The sequence below is a fragment of the Bufo gargarizans genome, chromosome 4 (assembly GCF_014858855.1).
Source record: "Bufo gargarizans isolate SCDJY-AF-19 chromosome 4, ASM1485885v1, whole genome shotgun sequence".
Classification (NCBI taxonomy): domain Eukaryota; kingdom Metazoa; phylum Chordata; class Amphibia; order Anura; family Bufonidae; genus Bufo; species Bufo gargarizans.
The window spans coordinates 371,828,838-371,848,664 of NC_058083.1; positions in this window are offsets into that span (position 1 = coordinate 371,828,838).

Sequence of the window (19,827 nt, forward strand, 5' to 3'; positions counted from 1 at the left end):
TTGTCGTCAGCACATTGTTTGAAGAAGTGCCATGCCAGGGAACTCCTTGAAGCTGCCTTTGGGGTGCTTGGTCCAAGATGGCGGCGGTCAGTAGCAGGCGGAGTCTCTTGGCGGCGGGTGTTCTGCTTTTGCCCACTGCTCCCTCTTTTGCTACGCTGTTGGCTCGGTCTCACCACTGCCTCTTCCTCCGAACTGTGAAAGTCAGTGGCACGACCTTCATTCCATGTGGGGTCTAGGACCTCATCGTCCCCTGCATCGTCTTCCACCCAGTCTTGATCCCTGACCTCCTGTTCAGTCTGCACACTGCAGAAAGACGCAGCAGTTGGCACCTGTGTTTCGTCATCATTAGAGACATGCTGAGGTGGTATTCCCATGTCCTCATCATCAGGAAACATAAGTAGTTGTGCGTCAGTGCTTTCTATGTCTTTCACCGCTGGGGAAGGGCTAGGTGGATGCCCTTGGGAAACCCTGCCAACGGAGTCTTCAAACAGCATAAGAGACTGCTGCATAACTTGAGGCTGAGACAGTTTCCCTGGTATGCATGGGGGTGAGTGACAGACTGATGGGGTTGGTTTTCAGGCACCATCTGTGCGCTTTCTGCAGAAGACTGGGTGGGAGATAATGTGAACGTGCTGGATCCACTGTCGGCCACCCAATTGACTAATGCCTGTACCTGCTCAGGCCTTACCATCCTTAGAACGGCATTGGGCCCCACCATATATCGCTGTAAATTCTGGCGGCTACTGGGACCTGAGGTAGTTGGTACACTAGGACGTGTGGATGTGGCAGAACGGCCACGTCCTCTCCCAGCACCAGAGGGTCCACTAACACCACCACGACAAATGTCCACGTCCGCGTCCCTTACTAGATGTTTTCCTCATTGTTATCGTTCACCACAACAACAAAAATATTATTTGGCCCAATGTATTGTATTCAAATTCAGCTGAATATAATTTTGAGGCCTAGTATTTAGGCGCTGGGTGACAGGTATGGGTTTACTGACAGAATTAGACTTGGAAATGCACAGTAGCGTGTGTGTGAAGTTATTCTGAATGACCCTATGTGCACCTTGAATATTATATATTGTTTTAGGGATAGATTTCAAATAGCTCTGATACAGCAGAAACCACTAAATTAGGAAATTGCTAAATTGGGAATTGTATTTCAACCCAGAACAAAAAATGTGTTTGACGGACACTAAATAACTTGCCCAGCCACAACAGTACAGCAGTAACGACATATTTAGCGGGATATAAATTTGAGGCCTAGTATTTAGGCGCTGGGTGACAGGTATAGATTTATTGAAAGAATAAGACTTGGAAATGCACAGTAGCGTGTGTGTGAAGTTATTCTGAATGACCCTATGTGCACCTTGAATATTATATACCCTTTTAGGGATAGATTTCAAATAGCTCTGATACAGCAGAAACCACTAAATTAGGAAATTGCTAAATTGGGAATTGTATTTCAACCCAGAACAAAAACTGTGCTTTGACGGACACTAAATAACTTGCCCAGCCACAACAGTACAGCAAATTTAGCTGGATATAAATTTGAGGCCTAGTATTTAGGCGCTGGGTGACAGGTATACGTTTACTGACAGAATTAGACTGGGATATGGCCAAAAAATAACCACACTATTGCTGGTTAAATGCACTTGGTGTGACAGCTTGACCAACCACACTACTGAGGGTTAAATGCACTTGGTGACAGGCGCAGCTTGCCCCTGATGTAGTATATGGCCAAAAAATAAACAGACTATTGCTGGTTAAATGCACTTGGTGTGACAGCTTGACCAACCACACTACTGAGGGTTAAATGCACTTGGTGACAGGCGCAGCTTGCCCCTGATGTAGTATATGGCCAAAAAATAAACAGACTATTGCTGGTTAAATGCACTTGGTGTGACAGCTTCACCCTGATGTAGGCTTTAGCTAAAAAACAACCACACCATTGAGGGATAAATGCACTTGGTCGCAGCTTGTGCTGGCGCACCACAAGACACAAAATGGCCACCAATCACCCCAGAAAAAAGTGACTGACAAACTGTCTGGGCAGCCTAAAAACAGTGAGCAATTGAGTATCAGCAGCTCAATGATCCACAGCTGCAGATCGATCACTGGATGGAGTATTTTGGAGGAGTTAATCAGCCTAATCTCGCCCTACTGTCGCAGCTGCAACCTCTCCCTACGCTATTCAGAGCAGAATGACGGGCGGCGCTATGTGACTCCAGCTTAAATAGAGGCTGGGTCACATGGTGCTCTGGCCAATCACAGCCATGCCAATAGTAGGCATGGCTGTGACGGCCTCTTGGGGCAAGTAGTATGACGCTTGTTGATTGGCTGCTTTGCAGCCTTTCAAAAAGCGCCAAGAAAGCGACGAACACCGAACCCGTACCCGGGCTTTTACGAAAATGTTCGGGTCCGTGTCACGGACACCCCAAAATTCGGTACGAACCCGAACTATACAGTTCGGGTTTGCTCATCCCTACTTGTGAAGTGATTGTGCAGGGATTAAAAAATATATATTTTTTTGTCACTACGACGGGGCGGGCGTGGGTGAACGCATGTGTGGGCGACCAATCAGGCCTGATCGGGCAAACACTGCATTTTGGGTGGAGGGCGAGCTAAGGTGACACTAATACTATTATAGATCTGACTGATCAGTTCTGATCACTTACAGATACTATAAAAGTACCAATGCTGATAAGCGATACGCTAATCAGCGAATCAGTGACTGCAGTGCGGTGGGCTGGGCGCTATCTGACGCTAACTACCTACCAAAGGGGCCTAAACTAACCTAAAACCTAACCGTCAATACTGGTGATAAAAAAAAGTGATCACTTTTTTCCCTTTCACTAGTGATTGACAGGGGTGATCAAGGGGTTATTTGGGGTGATGGGGGGGGGGAATCTGGGGCTAAGTGTGTAGTGTTTGGTGTACACACTATGATCTGTGCTCTCTGCTGGGACCAACCGACGAAAGGGACCCACTAGAGAGCACAGAAGCGATTTAACAGACTATATTTATAAATATAGTGTGTTAAATGACTTTTGATTCGATTTTTCAAAAGTCACCAGCCTGCCAGCGATGATCATTGACTGGCAGGCTGGTGACGAACTTCTTCTGCTCCGATTCCCGGCACGCATTGTGCATGTGCAGGCCGGCTCTGCTTGAAATTGCGCGTCTCGCGAGAGGACGCATCGGCGCGTCCAGGAGGAAGAACAGGGCTGCCGCCAGGACGCAATCCTGCGTTCGGCGGTCCTGAGGAGGTTAAACTTTGAAAAGTTGTCACTCTTTTACGCTTTAAAAATTTCTCCCATATTTCAACTCTAGGATGTGGTCTCTCTTTCTCACACTCCCTCTCTGGCCTGGAACCCTGATTCCCCTCCACCCATGATCACCATGGTAGGCGCATAAAAGAACATCGAAAGTTGATAGAGCAGATATCAAATTGGATTGTGAGCATCACGGGGACGTGCGACCTGGTGGGGCAGTAAGTGTGCACACGCCTACACGAACTGACTGACAGGGGTCAGCCCCTGCAACTTCTGGGTCTCAAAATTGAGCACATGGCCTCAGCTTGCCCTTTGCCGATTTGAGGTACTGGCCTGCCCTGCAGCCAGTGTATTGTCTGAACGTGTGTTTAGCATGACTGGAGAGGGTTATCACAGGTTATATTATTCCCAGTGTTTTGGGGTGTACCCTAATTTTAAAAATAAAATTTTAAACCAAAAAGCAGTGTAGGTTACCTCCTCCACCGCTGCTTCCGCCTACACCGCCACATCCACCGCCTCCTTAACCTCCTACGCTATATGGACTTGGTCCTCCTAGATCAAGATTATTATTTATATTTTTACCTTTTTTATGTTATTTAAAGTCCTTTCCCTATCCAGGTCCCCATTGACTTCAATGGGGTTCGGGTTCGGGGTCAAGTTCGGGTCCCAAACTCAAACTTTTTTCTCAAGTTCGGCCGAACCCGTCGAACCCGAACATCCAGGTGTCCAACTCAAATCATGAGGGATCTCCAGACCCTCCAATTCTCACACCCCAAAATGTAGATACAGTATGTCATCATCACATGCTCTTAAAGCGCAATCCATCCGAGACCCTAAGCCACCCGAAGGTGATGGCATGATTACACAGGAGGCCTGAACACAAATAAGTCGGGCGTTTCAAGCTGTAACTGCCTTACTAGGTGCTAGCAATTCAAAAGGCCACAGAAGTGCCCCTCCACATCCTCCTCTAGAGAGGAATGTTAGGGTTAAGTCACCTGTGCCAAGTGGGTCTGATGGAAGTGAGCATAGCGTGAGTGATTGTGACAGTGATGTGGGAAAGCGTGTGATCCATTCCCTACCACGCAGGCATGAGTTTCAGATGACCAACATATGCTGAGGTGGTCTCTAGAAAGAAAAATTCTCAGTGTTCAGAGAAGGATCAGAACTCCTCGAGTATTATTAAGTTTTTAAATGTCACTGTGCCCAAATTCTCTAAAAAAGGGTTCTCCTGAAATTGCCAATGACTTAGAACTGTACCAGTCCACCATGGATTCTTTAAAATTGTATTCTGATGCGGACAGGATCAGATTCCTACCATGGGCATTTGATGGTAAATATCGCCACTACTTTATTTCATTTAGGGAGAGGGGAATTCATGATTGGCAGGATGTTTTACACGTGGTCAAATTAGAATTTGGCCCTTACCGTATTGTGACTGCTGCAAAACGTGAGAGCTATAAACTCACATGCAGACCCAATCAGAGTCCCCGGGAATTCCTCCCCATCCTTAAAAATGCCTATGGATTGGCGTATAGATCCCCAAACTGGGAGTCTGAGGAGTTCAAACAACTGTTTTATGATGCAATGCCCATGCAAATTAAGCTAAGCCTGGCTAGAGATCTTGATCTCAAAGCTCCCTTGGACAGGTTGGTGATGGCTGCCACCTCACTGTATAATATCAATGAATGCCATGCTACAGGTGAGAGGAGATATAAAAAGTCCCCAGAACAAAGTGTAGCAGAAGCTAAGGTACCCTCACTCTACAGGACCTGTCCAACAAACCCAGCGACAACAGGTAGGACCCAAGCAAACAAAACCTCAGAGCCCCAATGGGCCAGAGGGGAATAACTCTGGTGCTGGGAGGTCTAACTACCGTCCCCAATATTACAATAGGGGTCCCCAGGGATGCAGGCGCTGGAATAACAGGCCCAGAAAACAGAAGGAAAGTAGGCCTGAATCCCCTATTTCACCTAGAAGTCGGTCACCCACTTCTAATAAGGGCACACCACAAGTCCAAACTGTGCGCAAACCAAACAATCGATTGGATCAGTTGGCAGATCAAGTGGCCAAATTGCATGAGATCGTTAGTAAAATGTCCCAGGTGTCCACTGCAAAACAGCCTGACTCTTTTTTAGGGGTAACTGCAGGACCCAGCTCACCCCCATAATACAGGCAGGGCGGGGTCAGAGCCCACGCCGGTGCAAGGCTACTGAGATGGTTGTAAAATAATCTAATGTGATTTATAATCCTACTTCGCCTTGCAGTGTTCTTGACCCTAAAATTGAGGCAAAGGAGGAGATGTCTTGCTATTAAAATTTATATTGTTTGATATTAAATTTATAGTGCTTGCTATTAAAATTGATATTGTTTGATATTACATTTATAGTGTTTGATATTAAAATTTATATTGCCTGATATTAAATGTAATATAATAGCATTAAAAATCAAACGATGACAAATATAATTTGGTTAAAAAGCTTTAGTCATTTTCCTAATTTGCAACATTCCCGTAGGGACAGACACGTTTGATTGTAATTATAGCATCGTATACATAAGCGTTTCATGCGCTTTGTTACAAATGATCGCGCAATACTAACAATTTTTTCTAAAATCGTTAGTGAACATTTTTAACACATTTTCAAAAGATATTGCTTTAGCGAGACTTTGTAAGATATAGATACAGTAATGGCCGCAGACCCTACTAACGGCGTAGTGTATTTGTCTGTTTTGATACCTTTATAGTGTTAAAATTTTTATATAAAAACTGCATAAAGTCGCCTGGAAATATTTCATTTGCGGGTGATAAACCATAACTATCAAAAAAAATAGATATATCATTCGGGTATAATGTAATTAAAATCCAATGTTTCCCCCGCTGATACAAATTATCCGTATTTACAATGTATGCCGCGGGCCTGTCAATGATTTTACCCCCCCCCGGTAATAAATCGCACAGGAATGCACTTTAAATATGCGCCTGGTGTTAATATCAGCTTTAATAACACATGCAATTTCATAATTATTCATGTTTATTGAAAATCATATAATACCTCCCGCCGATTATTTATATCAATAATATTTTCATGAACTGAATATGCAATCATGTTAATTGTGTTCGCAATCGGTTCTGCAAATCTAATTTCAGCTCTCAGATTGCCAGTTTTTACTAGAGAGAAATGACCGCCGGGCTCTTGATCCGGCGATAAATCAAAAGCAAACAAAGTGTAACCGTTCAAAAACTTGTGCCGATCGACGGATAAAGCGTTGTCGGCCTTGTGTTTCCCCGAAATATGTACTAGTGACATATATTCACGAACAGCTGATTCGTCTTGGAAGTTAGGTTGAAATGGTTTTGCCGTTATCTGTTGACCATCCAAATATAAGGCAGCATAATTCACATTATAGTGGTTGAAGCACAAAGGATTTCTTTGGTAACTCCGCCTGCTCATCCCAGCGGACCATCACCGTCTTCCTCCCCTTTAAAAGTCTTGTCAATGGGGCCGCTACTGTGGCAAAGTTGGGGATAAAGCGCATGTAATATCCGATCATCCCTAGGAACGAACGTACTTGCTTGGTGGTAAGAGGTCTGGGCCAGCTCTTGATCGCCTCAACCTTGTCTACCTGGGGTTTGACAACTCCCCGCCCAATCACGTATCCCAGGTACCGGACCTCCTCGAACCCGAGCGAACACTTTTTTGGGTTGGCCGTCAGTCCAGCTTTTCTAAGTGAATCGACTACGGCCTGTACCTTGGGCAGGTGACTCTCCCAGTCCTGGCTAAACACGATGATGTCGTCCAGATATGCCGAAGCATATGGACGATGGGGCCGTAGGATGACGTCCATCAATCGCTGGAAGGTGGCTGGAGCGCCATGTAGGCCAAAGGGCAAAACTCGGTACTGAAATAACCCCTCGGGGGTGACAAAGGCAGTCTTCTCCTTTGCCGCCTCCGTGAGAGGCACCTGCCAATATCCTTTTGTGAGGTCGAGGACCGAGAAATAGCGAGCTTTCCCTAGCCGTTCTATGAGCTCGTCTACCCGGGGCATGGGGTAGGCATCGAATTTCGACACTTCGTTGAGCTTTCTAAAGTCATTGCAGAAGCGCAGAGTACCGTCAGGTTTTGGGATGAGGACTATGGGGCTGGCCCACTCGCTCCTTGACTCCTCAATCACCCCTAACCTCAACATGGACCTTACTTCTTCTGAAATGGCCTGTCGCCGGGCCTCCGGTACACGATACGGCTTTAACTGTACCCTGACGTGGGGCTCGGTGACGATGTCATGTCGGACTACCGAAGTTCGACCAGGAAGCTCAGAGAATACGTCCCTATTTCGACTCACCAACTCTTTGGCTTCCTGAGCTTGTTTAGTCGACAGACCACCCGCTATCTTTACCGCGGAGGTGCCCTCCCGGACCTCGGGTGGAGCTGGGATCTTCCCCGCAGACAAGACAGTGCTTGGGCTGTCCCCAATGAGACACTCCCTATCTCTCCACGATTTCAGTAAATTTACATGATATACCTGTTCTGGCTTCCGCCGGCCTGGCTGGGATATCTTGTAATTCACTGACCCCACCTTCTCTTTCACCTCGTAGGGACCTTGCCACCGTGCCAAAAACTTACTGTCAATGGTGGGGACTAGCACCAGTACCCGGTCACCCGGGTTAAATGTCCGGACCTGGGCACTCCGGTTGTATACCCGGCTCTGTGCCAGTTGGGCGGCTTCCATGTGTTCTCGGACGATTGGTAGGACTGTCTCTATACGGTCCTGCATCTTTTCTATATGCTCTATAATACTCTTGTGGGGGGTGGGCTGTTGCTCCCACGCCTCTTTTGCGATGTCCAGCAACCCTCTTGGCCGTCGACCGTATAATAGCTCGAAGGGCGAGAATCCCGTAGATGCCTGGGGCACTTCTCGCACTGCGAACAATACGTACGGCAGCAACAGGTCCCAATCCTTTCAGTCTTTGGCTACGGTTCTTTTAAGCATAGTTTTTAGGGTTTTGTTAAAGCGTTCCACTAGTCCGTCGGTCTGAGGATGGTATACGGACGTGTGCAACCGTTTAACCCCTAAAAGCTTGCAGAGCTCCCTCGTCACCTTAGACATGAAGGGCGTCCCCTGGTCGGTCAGGATCTCTTTTGGAATCCCCACCCTTGCGAACATACCCATGAGTTCTTTAGCTATGAGCTTAGCAGAAGTATGACGTAGTGGGATCGCTTCAGGATATCTGGTGGCATAGTCTAAGACCACCAAGATATGCTGGTGCCCTCTGGCCGACTTGTTTATGGGGCCTACCAGATCCATCCCTATTCTTTCGAAGGGGACCTCGATGATGGGCATGGGTACTAGGGGACTGCGATAGTGGGGCTGGGGGCTCGTCATCTGACACACTGGACAGGATTGGCAAAACCTTTTGACCTCCTCATAAACCCCGGGCCAATAGAACCTTTGCAGAATCCGCTCTTGGTTTTTTTTTACGCCCAAATGTCCTCCCAGCACGTGGGAGTGGGCCAAGTCCAGTACCACACGGCGGTATGGCTGGGGTACCACCAGCTGCTCCACTACCTCGTGCTGCACTTTGTCCACCCTATACAGCAGGTCCTGGTTAAAAGCCAGATGGGGAAACACCGAGTCGGCCCCTGGGTGCTGAGCCACCCCATTTACCACTGTCACCCCTTCCCTCGCTCGTAATAATGTCGGATCCTGGAGCTGGGCGGTCCCGAACGTGTCACGGGATACCTCCAGGTCCGGGATGGATGGGGTTTCCACGGATTCGCCTGCCAACACCTCTAGGGGAAACCTATCGGGATGACACTCTACGGGTGATGTGGTGACCCCTACAGCTGGTATCCCTGCATCGGGATCCTCGGGCACTGGGCCCGATTGTCGTCTGTCCCTAAGGGAAGGCATATTGCTCTTCCACAGAGTCCAGAACAAAGGAAAATCCCTTCCCAGTATGGCGGCATAAGGGATTTGGCGTCCCACTCCGACGACATGCTGCACCTCTTTGCCCAACACGGACATGGTAACCCTGGCAGTGGGGTACTCCCGGCGGTCCCCATGGATACAGACAATGGACAGGGTTTGCTTCTCTGGGAGTGTCTCAGACACTGAGGACTCATGCACTAGGGTCACCAGGCTCCCCGAGTCCAGCAAAGCATTAATCAGATGCCCATCGACCAAGACTTGGCACAGAGGTGGCATATCGGTGGTCGGCCTGGCATCCGCGGTACATACAGGCCGGGCAAAGAAAGAGGACCGGCGAGCGAACCCGCAGTCCATGGGTTCAGGTGTTTGAGGACAGTTCGCTGCCCTATGTCCCAGGCCGTGGCAGTGCCAACATTGAATCCCCGTGGTCCCTCCCCAGTCTCTCTTCCCTGGAGTAGGACTAGCCTTCCCCCCCCTTTGTGGTTGGGTCCCTCTTTCCGGATCCCTAGCCTGAGAGGGAGCCCGACGGGATTCCTGCGCCTGCGTTGAGTCCCGCACCAAGTCCTGGGTTGCCACATACCTCTCGACAAGGCTTACTAACTGATCCAGGTTGCCGGGGTCTCCCTGACCAACCCAGCGCTGTATGGCCCTTGGCAGTGTGCGCACTAAACGATCAACCACCACCCGTTCCACCATCTGCGAGGGGCTCAATGTCTCAGGCTGCAGCCATTTTCTTACCAGGTGTAACAGGTCATAGGCCTGGGACCGAGCAGGCCGGGACTCGGAGAAGGCCCACCGGTAGACTCGATGTGCACGCACATAGGTATTAACCCCAAGACGAGCCAACACCTCCCCCTTCAGCCTCTTATAGCTTTTGGCTTCCTCCTGACTGAGGTCGAAGTAGGCCTTTTGTGCGTCTCCCACTAAAAATGGCGCCACTACTTCGGCCCACTGTTCTGCCGGTAACCTTTCCTGTTCCGCAGTGCGTTCGAAGACCATCAGGAACGCCTCGATATCCTCTTCGGGGCCCATCTTTCTTAACGCTGAGCGCACCTTATCCCGGGCAGCAGGTAGGATTGCGGTCCCCCCCGGGACGGCTTGTTGTTGTAACACCCGCATGGACTCCTGCATAGTCGCCAGTTGCTGGGCCAGTAGACTATTCAACTGCCGCTGGTCTCTCAGGGCTTCCTCATGTCTCCGAGTAGCCTCCTCATTACTTTGCACCAAGTGTCTAATAGCCTCCTCCATATTGTCTGGAGCCACAAAACTTGCTGGCTTAATATATGACATACAGTCCAAACAGCACAATTTTCAGATTGTGGGGATCCGCTCTGGTAGGCAGTGGTAGCGAGTGCAGTATAGAGGCAACACAGAATGGTCTTGGTGTAAAACACGATGCTTTGTTTATTCACACGGTGCATACAAGTGAAAGACGGTGCAGTTCATAGGGAGGGTGGTCACACACAACAGCAAAATAATAGTTCAAACACAGCAAGTCCCTGCTGCAGGCTACTTGAGGCCTGTTTCAGTCACATAAAGCAAAGTCTATTTAAAGCCAGGAGTAATGTCACCTTTTTCGTGAAGTAAGTCCATGGGTCCTGCTTCTAGCCACAGGACACGGATCCCTCCTGGTTTCAGCTGCAGGATCCTGCACAGTCCTCCACAGGCCTCAGCACACAGCCCAGCTCACCTCCACTTCTAACTCTCACAGCCAGAGAACACAGAAGCTTCACATTGCACACCACACCCTTGTTGCTGGTCAGGTTTTAACCCTTCCCTGCAAAACCTGGCCTGGACCGTGGGGAGACAGGCACCCGCCCGCATATCTGCCTGCTCCCAATAAGAGCCGGCCCGGATCCGCTGTGTTAACAGCATAACCGCTGCAATATGCACTTTTCTGGCTCTTACTCCACCGGTGCCAGGACCCCCGGTGGCACGTACCTGCCGTCTATTACCACCCCAGGTACTCTCCTACAACGTATAAAGGTTGTCGCTTCTTGAAATCAACGTGTCGCCGAGCGTTATATCCAGTTGATTAACCCCTTAGTGACCACCCATACGTGTTTTTACTGACGTTAATCAATCATTACATGTACTTAAAATGGTGCATTAAAAACTATAACTTGTCCTGCAAAAAATAAGACCTCATACAAGTACATTTATGAAAAAACAAAAAAGTTCTAGCTCTTGGAATGCAATTTTTATAAAATGTGCTTGGTCACTAAGGGGTTAAAAATACTCGCTATAGGGTAGTTGCAACGTGGGATCCTTCTGGTATGGGTGTGTTATCAGGACTAACAATTTTGCAAACGATGTGTAACAATGTGTTATTAAGGTTGTAATAATAATCACCGCTGGCCGTGATGTAGAATTCCAAAGGGGCATTGTCAGTGATTGCAGCGATTGGCTGCACCTCTACATAAAGCGATTTTTCAATGCTTGTTTGTGTAGGTGGTATTTGAAAGATGTCCAACTCTGATTTGGCGTACTCGGCGGATGCGTCATGCACGAAAGCCATAGCATCTGACTAGAAGATGTCGCTCGGTGAACCACTTCTTGTTTTCTGGCAGCGACATCTCTTAGGTTGTGCTACTTTATTCATAAAAGTTGGTAAGACAATGGCAGAGCGTTCACGTTTTCTTTTACGCATTTTTTATTACGTATTTGTACGACACCAGAGCCCTCCTGGCTCTGCGTCGACCTATTTATACGATCTATAAAGGCGGTCGACGCTGTAGTGACAACGTCTTTAGCAATGTTACGGGCGGGTGTTTTCACGTGCGGCTTTACAAGCTCCACACCTTTCTTAAACAGGGGAACAACACGACGGAACAGACCCGAAAATATCCCGGCGAGGCCAGAACCATGCATGAATTCAGTACCATGAAATCCGTCCAAACCATGACCGGCTTGCGTTATGTAATAATGCGTATATGCGTCCGGGTCACCGTACACTCTCTGGGACAACATTTTAGTGTGTCGTCACAGCGCGCGGTCTAAAGTGTAATCGCACAATAGTCTTACTGTATTTTAATTTAACAGGTTTAGCCTGATCCGTGAGTATCGATATTGTAACCGTATCAAAATGATGTTTACAAACAGGTATATAGTCCGGCTGGTGATACTTTTGCGTGACTATCTCACCATTTTTACCGCCTAACTCGACAGTTCTTAAAAGTTGTACGTAACTATCACCAACAAGTTGATGTTGGACGATATCTGTACAAACAAACATTGTATAAAAACCGGCTTTAATATCGGGATTATTTTTTTTCTCTTTTGATGAAACTAGAGCAAGCCCATTTATACTACCAGCATGATGTTCTAAAACAGGTAAGCCGGGTCCTTTGTAGGGGAGAGTGATGTGCTCGGTGTCTACATTCTTGAGCGACGGAGCTTGCGAATACCCCGGCCGCCCCAAAATATTCCCCAACTTCACACAAGGCATGAACTTGTATAATGGTGAATTCATTACATAAACGGTTCTGTCAATATCTTCGTATCTTAGACGCAGTTGATCGGGAGGTATTTTTATAGATTCAAGTTTGCTATTAATGGCTTTGATGAGATGGTGCATATTGGAGTAATAACCCGATTTAACAAAAAGCTCGCTGATTGGCTCGTCGAGCTGCGCAACATAGAATACACCATCTCCGGGGCCAAAGGTTTCCCATGTATGTGGATACTGAATCTCCACTAAAGCCACTTCGTAAGGGCCGCGAAGATGGACCGCTTTTGCTAACTTAGTGGTGTAATCGGCGATGCTGTTTTCGGGATAAAGTTTGGTGGAGGCGTTGCAGGGCAGCGTGATAAAAAATGATCCGTCCTCCATAGTTTTTCAGGAACCCAAGAGTTAAACTTGTCAGGGTATCCTATCCACTTTACAAAACACAATGTTTTACCCCGAACTTTCTTCTTTTTCAGTATTTTTTCTATCCTGTAAACCCGTAGCTTGTCGAGAGTTACTTTTTGGACTTCCTCCGGGTAGACCAAGCCTTCGATGAACTCTTCGGACAGGTCTTTCAACTTATAAAGGGGTCTGAGGCCCCTAGTGTTTACAGCGTAAATTTTTTATATCTAATCCGTATAGGTTTGTTCATACCCCTTTGTGAAAACCCCCTTATAACGGACAATTCTGACGTGATCACCTATATTTAATACCGGTTTAACTTTTTTAATAGTATAGACCTTCCTTTCCACATTAGGTCAATAGCCAGTCATTTAATATTTGCCACCCAGCTAAAAATTGCTGCTTGTTAGAAATCTGGAAACCTCCCTAATATTAATAGAATGTTTAGAACATTGGACAATAACTGCTTATATGAAGGTTTATGGGCATCCTCTTTAGGAATTCTAAAGCCGCTTTCCTGAAAAAATGGGAAGTGTGGCTGAATCACAGTAGTTGTAAACTGCCTCCTAACGCGGCCATTAGATTATAAAGTTTCTGCTTATCACATTGCTAGGTATCTGTGCATACTACTCCTTACTCTGTTACATTTGTACCTGATGAGTTCTATTCCTTTTATTGTTACAAAAATTTTGCCTTACACTGTGTAATAATTGTCTATAGATGCTACACATTTGCCTGTCATATCTTTGATTTAGACATGTTTATGTAATTGACATGCATTCATACTGTAACCTATTTCAAGAAATTTATTTTCAATAAAAATTATTGTTCAAAAAAATAAAATAAAAATAGTAGCGTAATAACCGTAGACATTTTTCCAAATAGTTCTTTTTTGTCACATCGACGGGGCGCTGCCTTATAGTTCTGTGGTATGTGCGGTTATAACTATACACCAGGTCTTGTAACTTGTTGATGTACATGTACGTGTTTTGTTCTCTAAGATAGCACCACATTTTAGTTTTCAGCGTTCTATTAAAACGTTCAACCAACACTGCCTTAACAGCATTTTTAGTTAAAAAATGATGTATTTTATAGGTTTCACAAAGATGCCTCATTTTGTTTATAAACTCACGGCCCCGATCAGTCTGGAGCTTTCTGGGGGTTTGACCGCTTAACTTAAATATCTGATCAAAAGCGGAAGCCACTGTAGCGCCGGACTTATTTGAAGGGCCCGACACCGAAGCATATTTGGATAGAATATCAATGACCGTCAGCAGGTATTTTACACAATTATTTTCTTTAGAAAACTCCATCATCGACACGAGATCTGCCTGCCGTTGATCATCTATATCAGACACAATAACCTTGTTTCTTGTAAAGGATTTTTTAACAGGTTTGTACAATGTGTAAGTATCCTCGTTGCTCAACCAGTTTTTTACAGAGACTTTTCTTATTCCAAATTTCCGGACTTCTCTGAATAAGGATTTCACGCCCCCATAAGAGCCGACAGCTTTTGGTGTGTAGCACTGTTTTCTCAATATTTTGCTATTTGCAGGCATTTTAGCAGTGTTTTAAACAGCGTCTACTCAACAACGCGTCCTAACTGTTTATACAATTTTAAATAATCAAGCTATTATATCTATTGTAAAAAGAAAAAAACTGACTACATTCATTTATTTAAAACAGTTAATGTATAGTAAATAAAACATTATAAGACATTACACACAAAGAAATGTTATATACATGTAAAGTAAAAATGTATGTAAAACAAATAAAAACATTATAAGATGTTTAATAGAAAGAAAGTTTATATACAATCGCCAAAGTAAGAAAATTTACAACGTTAACCAAGCAGCTTGCAACAAAGCTGTCTTTTTAGGTAGTAATGACCCACGTGTCGATGTTAATAACACCTGCGGTGTAAAAGGGCTTCGGGCCTCGTCAAAGGGCTCACTCAGTGACCGCTTTTTCAAATTATCGAAAAGTTCTCTTGTTCTTGTATTACCGATAACCGTTGACGGGGCGTTCAGCTGTGCGATAGTCTCCATAAAATAGTCCCAACCGTGAGGTTTGATCTTAGGCAACCCATGACTCTGGGTAGCTGTTCGAATGAGGTCAATAATGTTGGAACTGGGTACAGTTTGTTCTTTGTAAATGAATTAACCCATAGCGTTCCAGTGCGGCTTATTACCCGAGCAGTCCAGTTTACTTAACAATAGTTCAGCATTTTTCTATAACGTGTATTAATACTGTCAAGTATCTCGCTAGTATCTGTGCTGATTGAGGTTGCATTTGACAATTGTTGTTGATCGGTTTGCGGCTGTGTAATCAGGGTTATAGCCAACATTTCTTTACCAGTCTGTTTGTTGAGCATTAGGTACCTCTGTAACACTGCTGTGTATCTTTTAATTTTTTCATCATCTGAAAGGTCATTTCTGTGTAGTATTTCGCTAATCTCATCATCTAATCGGCGTATGGCGGTTTGGCGTATATCTGTTGCATCTACAGATTTTTTTTTAAGCCTGTCCAATTAATTTTGGGAAACCAGGAACATTTTCTCTGCATACTGCATTATGAACCACCGGCTGTATTAGCTATCAGGCTAGTGATTAAAGGTCACAGAAAAAACTAAGATAAAAACATCCTGCACGATATGATACAAATTTGCGGATGTCCCTGGCCATATTATTGAAGAAAACCACAGAAATAATTAAAGGTATTGCAAAGCCGAGCAAAGCTCCTATAAAACCGCCACTCTGGTTCACAATGTGCTTCTTTCCTTTAATGGAGTACTTTTTATCGCTTAATTTCTTTATAGCCCTACGCCATTTTTTCTATATTTTTTTTGGCTCTCTTTAAGAGGGATCTTTCCTTTAAGGATATTGAGACGATCTCGCCAATAGCCGATATCAAATCATTACTGGCGTAATATTGATTTTCGGGCCTTCAGATTTGTTTTGACTAATGCTTTTAAAAGATCCCAATTACGCCGGATCCTGTTCGACATCCTAACAGCACCAGCGACGCTAACAAAAATAAAGATGTGAGATACCTCATTTTAGAGCTTCTTTTTGCACACATAAGCCACTGGCAGATCTGGTGGGAACAGACCGGTTTTGAGTCGTAGGTCCTCAGGCGTGTCAGATCTTAAATCTACAAGTAAATAGCCGTAAGGCTTGTGTGTAGCATCATCTTCAAAAGCTTCTAAAAAGAAACGTGTTTTACCGGGGTACATCTGCCGAGCCATCGTAATCACCTGTAATTTATCACGAGGGTTCTTAAAAAGGACCATGTATTTAGTGTTTAAATCTATGGTTCGGCTTTTCTTACCCTGACAAAAAACGTTTTGAACGAGATACATAATGCTCAAATTTCTGTGGTGTACGTATTTGGTGAATGCGTTTTGTATTTCAAGATTTTCAAAAGCTGCTTCCATAAGATCATCAACAACAGCCAAATTTACCTTGTCCGTTGGAAATAGATCAGCGTCTGTAAAATTTTGCGGGACCCCCTCGATAAACCTGATATTTGTAAACAAACGGGTTAGTTCATCATACAATTTCTGCCAACACGCGTAAAACCAAATTACATTATCAGGTTTGTGCGACATTAACGTATCCTTGTGTATTAATACATTTTTTACAAAAAAACTCTTTCTGGAATTTGAGGGTCCTGCTAGAATACAAGAAAAAGGGTGTTGAAATTGCACAGTCTAATAGCCAAAAGGCAACGTTGTAAAGTCAGCCGTCAGCTGTCTCTTTGTGTAGACACACTTTTGCGTTTTACGTAACGGTCTTGTCTCTATGGTCAACGCTTCCTATTTCTGAAAATGCTGTCTTGCTTGATACCTATTAGTTTCTGCGTCTCGGGGTTGGTATTGTGTGAGTAATCCAACACAAGGTCTTTTAAACTGTAAAAATGTACAAGCTGTGTGTTAGCGACATTGAGTATAAATTGATATATAGATATGTCATTATGACTTTTATTAAACATTTAAAGACAATCAGCAAGATACATATTAAGAACTTCAAGAGGGCTAATTAAAGCATAGCTCCGCGTAATATTAACTTGCGGGCATCATGGCAGTGGCTAATCGGCATTGCGGGAGCTGGTGCCCGACTCTGGTGGTCCTGGGAATGAAGCAGTTCTGTTGACACTTGCGCCACTACCAGGCATCTGAAAAACTTTAAATTACAAAGTTTGGTTAAACATCATTCTTGCTTGAGCGGCTGTAGAGATAGCCTTACCCGTTGTGCTAGATTTCTTTGACACCGCTTTGGAGACACCGGTCGTGGCCATTTTTCTTTTCAGCGCTACATTTAAAAAAAAGTATTAGACTCATAGACATTGTTTAAAATATATTACAGCAACAATGCGTTTTGGTCCTTACGCTCTTTGCCCCGCCTGAGAGGCATCATCGGCGAGTGTCGCGATGTTATCAATTTTATACACTTTTCTTTTCAGCTCTGCGGTTTAAAAAAGTGTATTAGAAATAAAGGCTAATGTTTAAAACAGACAACAGCAAAGACGGCGAACGAGCCTTACGTGTTCTGGCTAGCCTGGGCGTCTGTTTCATTTCAGGTTGCCCTGGGGTTGTGAGATCGATAACTCGCACCGGATCGATCTCCTTTAGCTCGTCAGAATTGTTGTTGCTAGTAACTTCAATGTTTGAATGTTCGGTATTTTTAGTATCAACATCTCCGTTCACAATTCTTAAAATGTCTTGCATTTGATTGTCTGTAATAAACGTGTATAAAATATAACTAGCGCTCAAGCTATATACATAATAAAAGCATAAGATGGTTATACTTACCGATCAGGCACGGAGACGTCGGATTGTAATCGGGTTTGCTTGAAATGTCTGTATGAGCTAGTGCCATACTGGGCGACTCGTCTGAAAGCAATTGTGCCCCACCACCGCTAATGTACGAATCATAAAAATCATCGGCCGCGATAAGCATTTGCGCATCGGGTATAATGTCATCTCCCCATAAATTTTGGTAAGAATCCATCGAAACAAATTGTATATTGTTAGTTAAAATATAGTAACATTTGTATGATGTAAAAAAAAGACATTTAGTTAGTGAAGCATTACAACCTATAAATAAGCACAGTTACATAGACACAGATAACCTGAATCATATTCAATAAATAGTGAAAGATTTAAAAGCATAACAGACAATGGTGCTTACCTTTTTAAGTTTTTATGTCTTGTTGTCCTATGCCTGTCACGGCCTATGGTATGTTGTGTGACACTTTCCTTCACTTGGTTGCCCGTGGCAATGTGTGGTGTTGTATTGCATGTGATGGCAATGTCTCAGCCCTATGGCTGATCCCCAGGACATGATTGCCACACATGCCGTTGCCCGCGGCAACAGGTGAAGTGTTTGTTTATGTATGTATTCCCCTTTAACCGCTACAGGACCGCCGTACGCAGGATTGCGTCCTGGCGGTGGCCCTGCTCTTCTGGGTGGACTCATATACGCGTCCTCCCGCGATAGCCGAGATTTCCTATGAACAGGCGCGCGCGCTCACAGGAACGGAAGGTAAGCGAGTGGATCTCCAGCCTGCCAGCGGCGATCGCTCGCTGGCAGGCTGGAGATGTGATTTTTTTTTAGCCCCTAACAGGTATATTAGACGCTGTTTTGATAACAGCGTCTAATATACCTGCTAACTGGTCCTCTGGTGGTCCCTTTTGTTTGGATCGACCACCAGAGGACACAGGCAGCTCAGTAAAAGTAGCACCAAACACCACTACACTACACCCCCCTGTCACTTATTAACCCTTTATGAACCACTGATCACCCCTGATCACCCCATACAGACTCCTTGATCACCCCCCTGTCATTGATCACCCCCCTGTCATCGATCACCCCCCTGTAAGGCTCCATTCAGATGTCCGTATGATTTTTACGGATCCACAGATACATGGATCGGACCCGCAAAACGCATATGGACGTCTGAATGGAGCCTTACAGGGGGGTGATCAATGACAAGGGGGTGATCACCCATATAGACTTTTTGATCACCCCCCTGTCATTGATCACCCCTCTGTCATTGATCACCCCCCTGTAAGGCTTCATTCAGACGTCCGTATGATTTTTACGTATCCATGGATAAATGGATCGGATCCGCAAAACACATACGGACGTCTGAATGGAGCCTTACAGGGGGGTGATCAATGACAAGGGGGTGATCACGCATATAGACTTCCTGATTACTTCCCTGTCATTAATCACCCCCCTGTCATTGATCACCCCCCTGTAAGGATCCATTCAGACATCCGTATGATTTTTACTGATCCACGGATACATGGATCGGATCCGCAAAACACATACGGACGTCTGAGTGGAGCCTTACAGGGGGGTGATCAATGACAAGGGGGTGATCACGCATATAGACTTCCTGATCACTTCCCTGTCATTGATCACCCCCCTGTAAGGCTCCATTCAGACGTCTGTATGATTTTTTTATGGATCCACGGATACATGGATCGGATCCGCAAAACACATAAGGACGTCTGAATGGAGCCTTACAGGGGGGTGATCACCTCATATACACTCCCTGATCACCCCCTGTCATTGATCACCCCCCTGTAAGGCTCCATTCATACGTCCGTATGCGTTTTGCGGATCCGATCCATGTATCCGTGGATCCATAAAAATCATACGGACGTCTGAATGGAGCCTAACAGGGGGGTGATCAATGACAGGGGGGTGATCAATGACAGGGGGTGATCAGGGAGTGTATATGAGGTGATCACCCCCCTGTCATT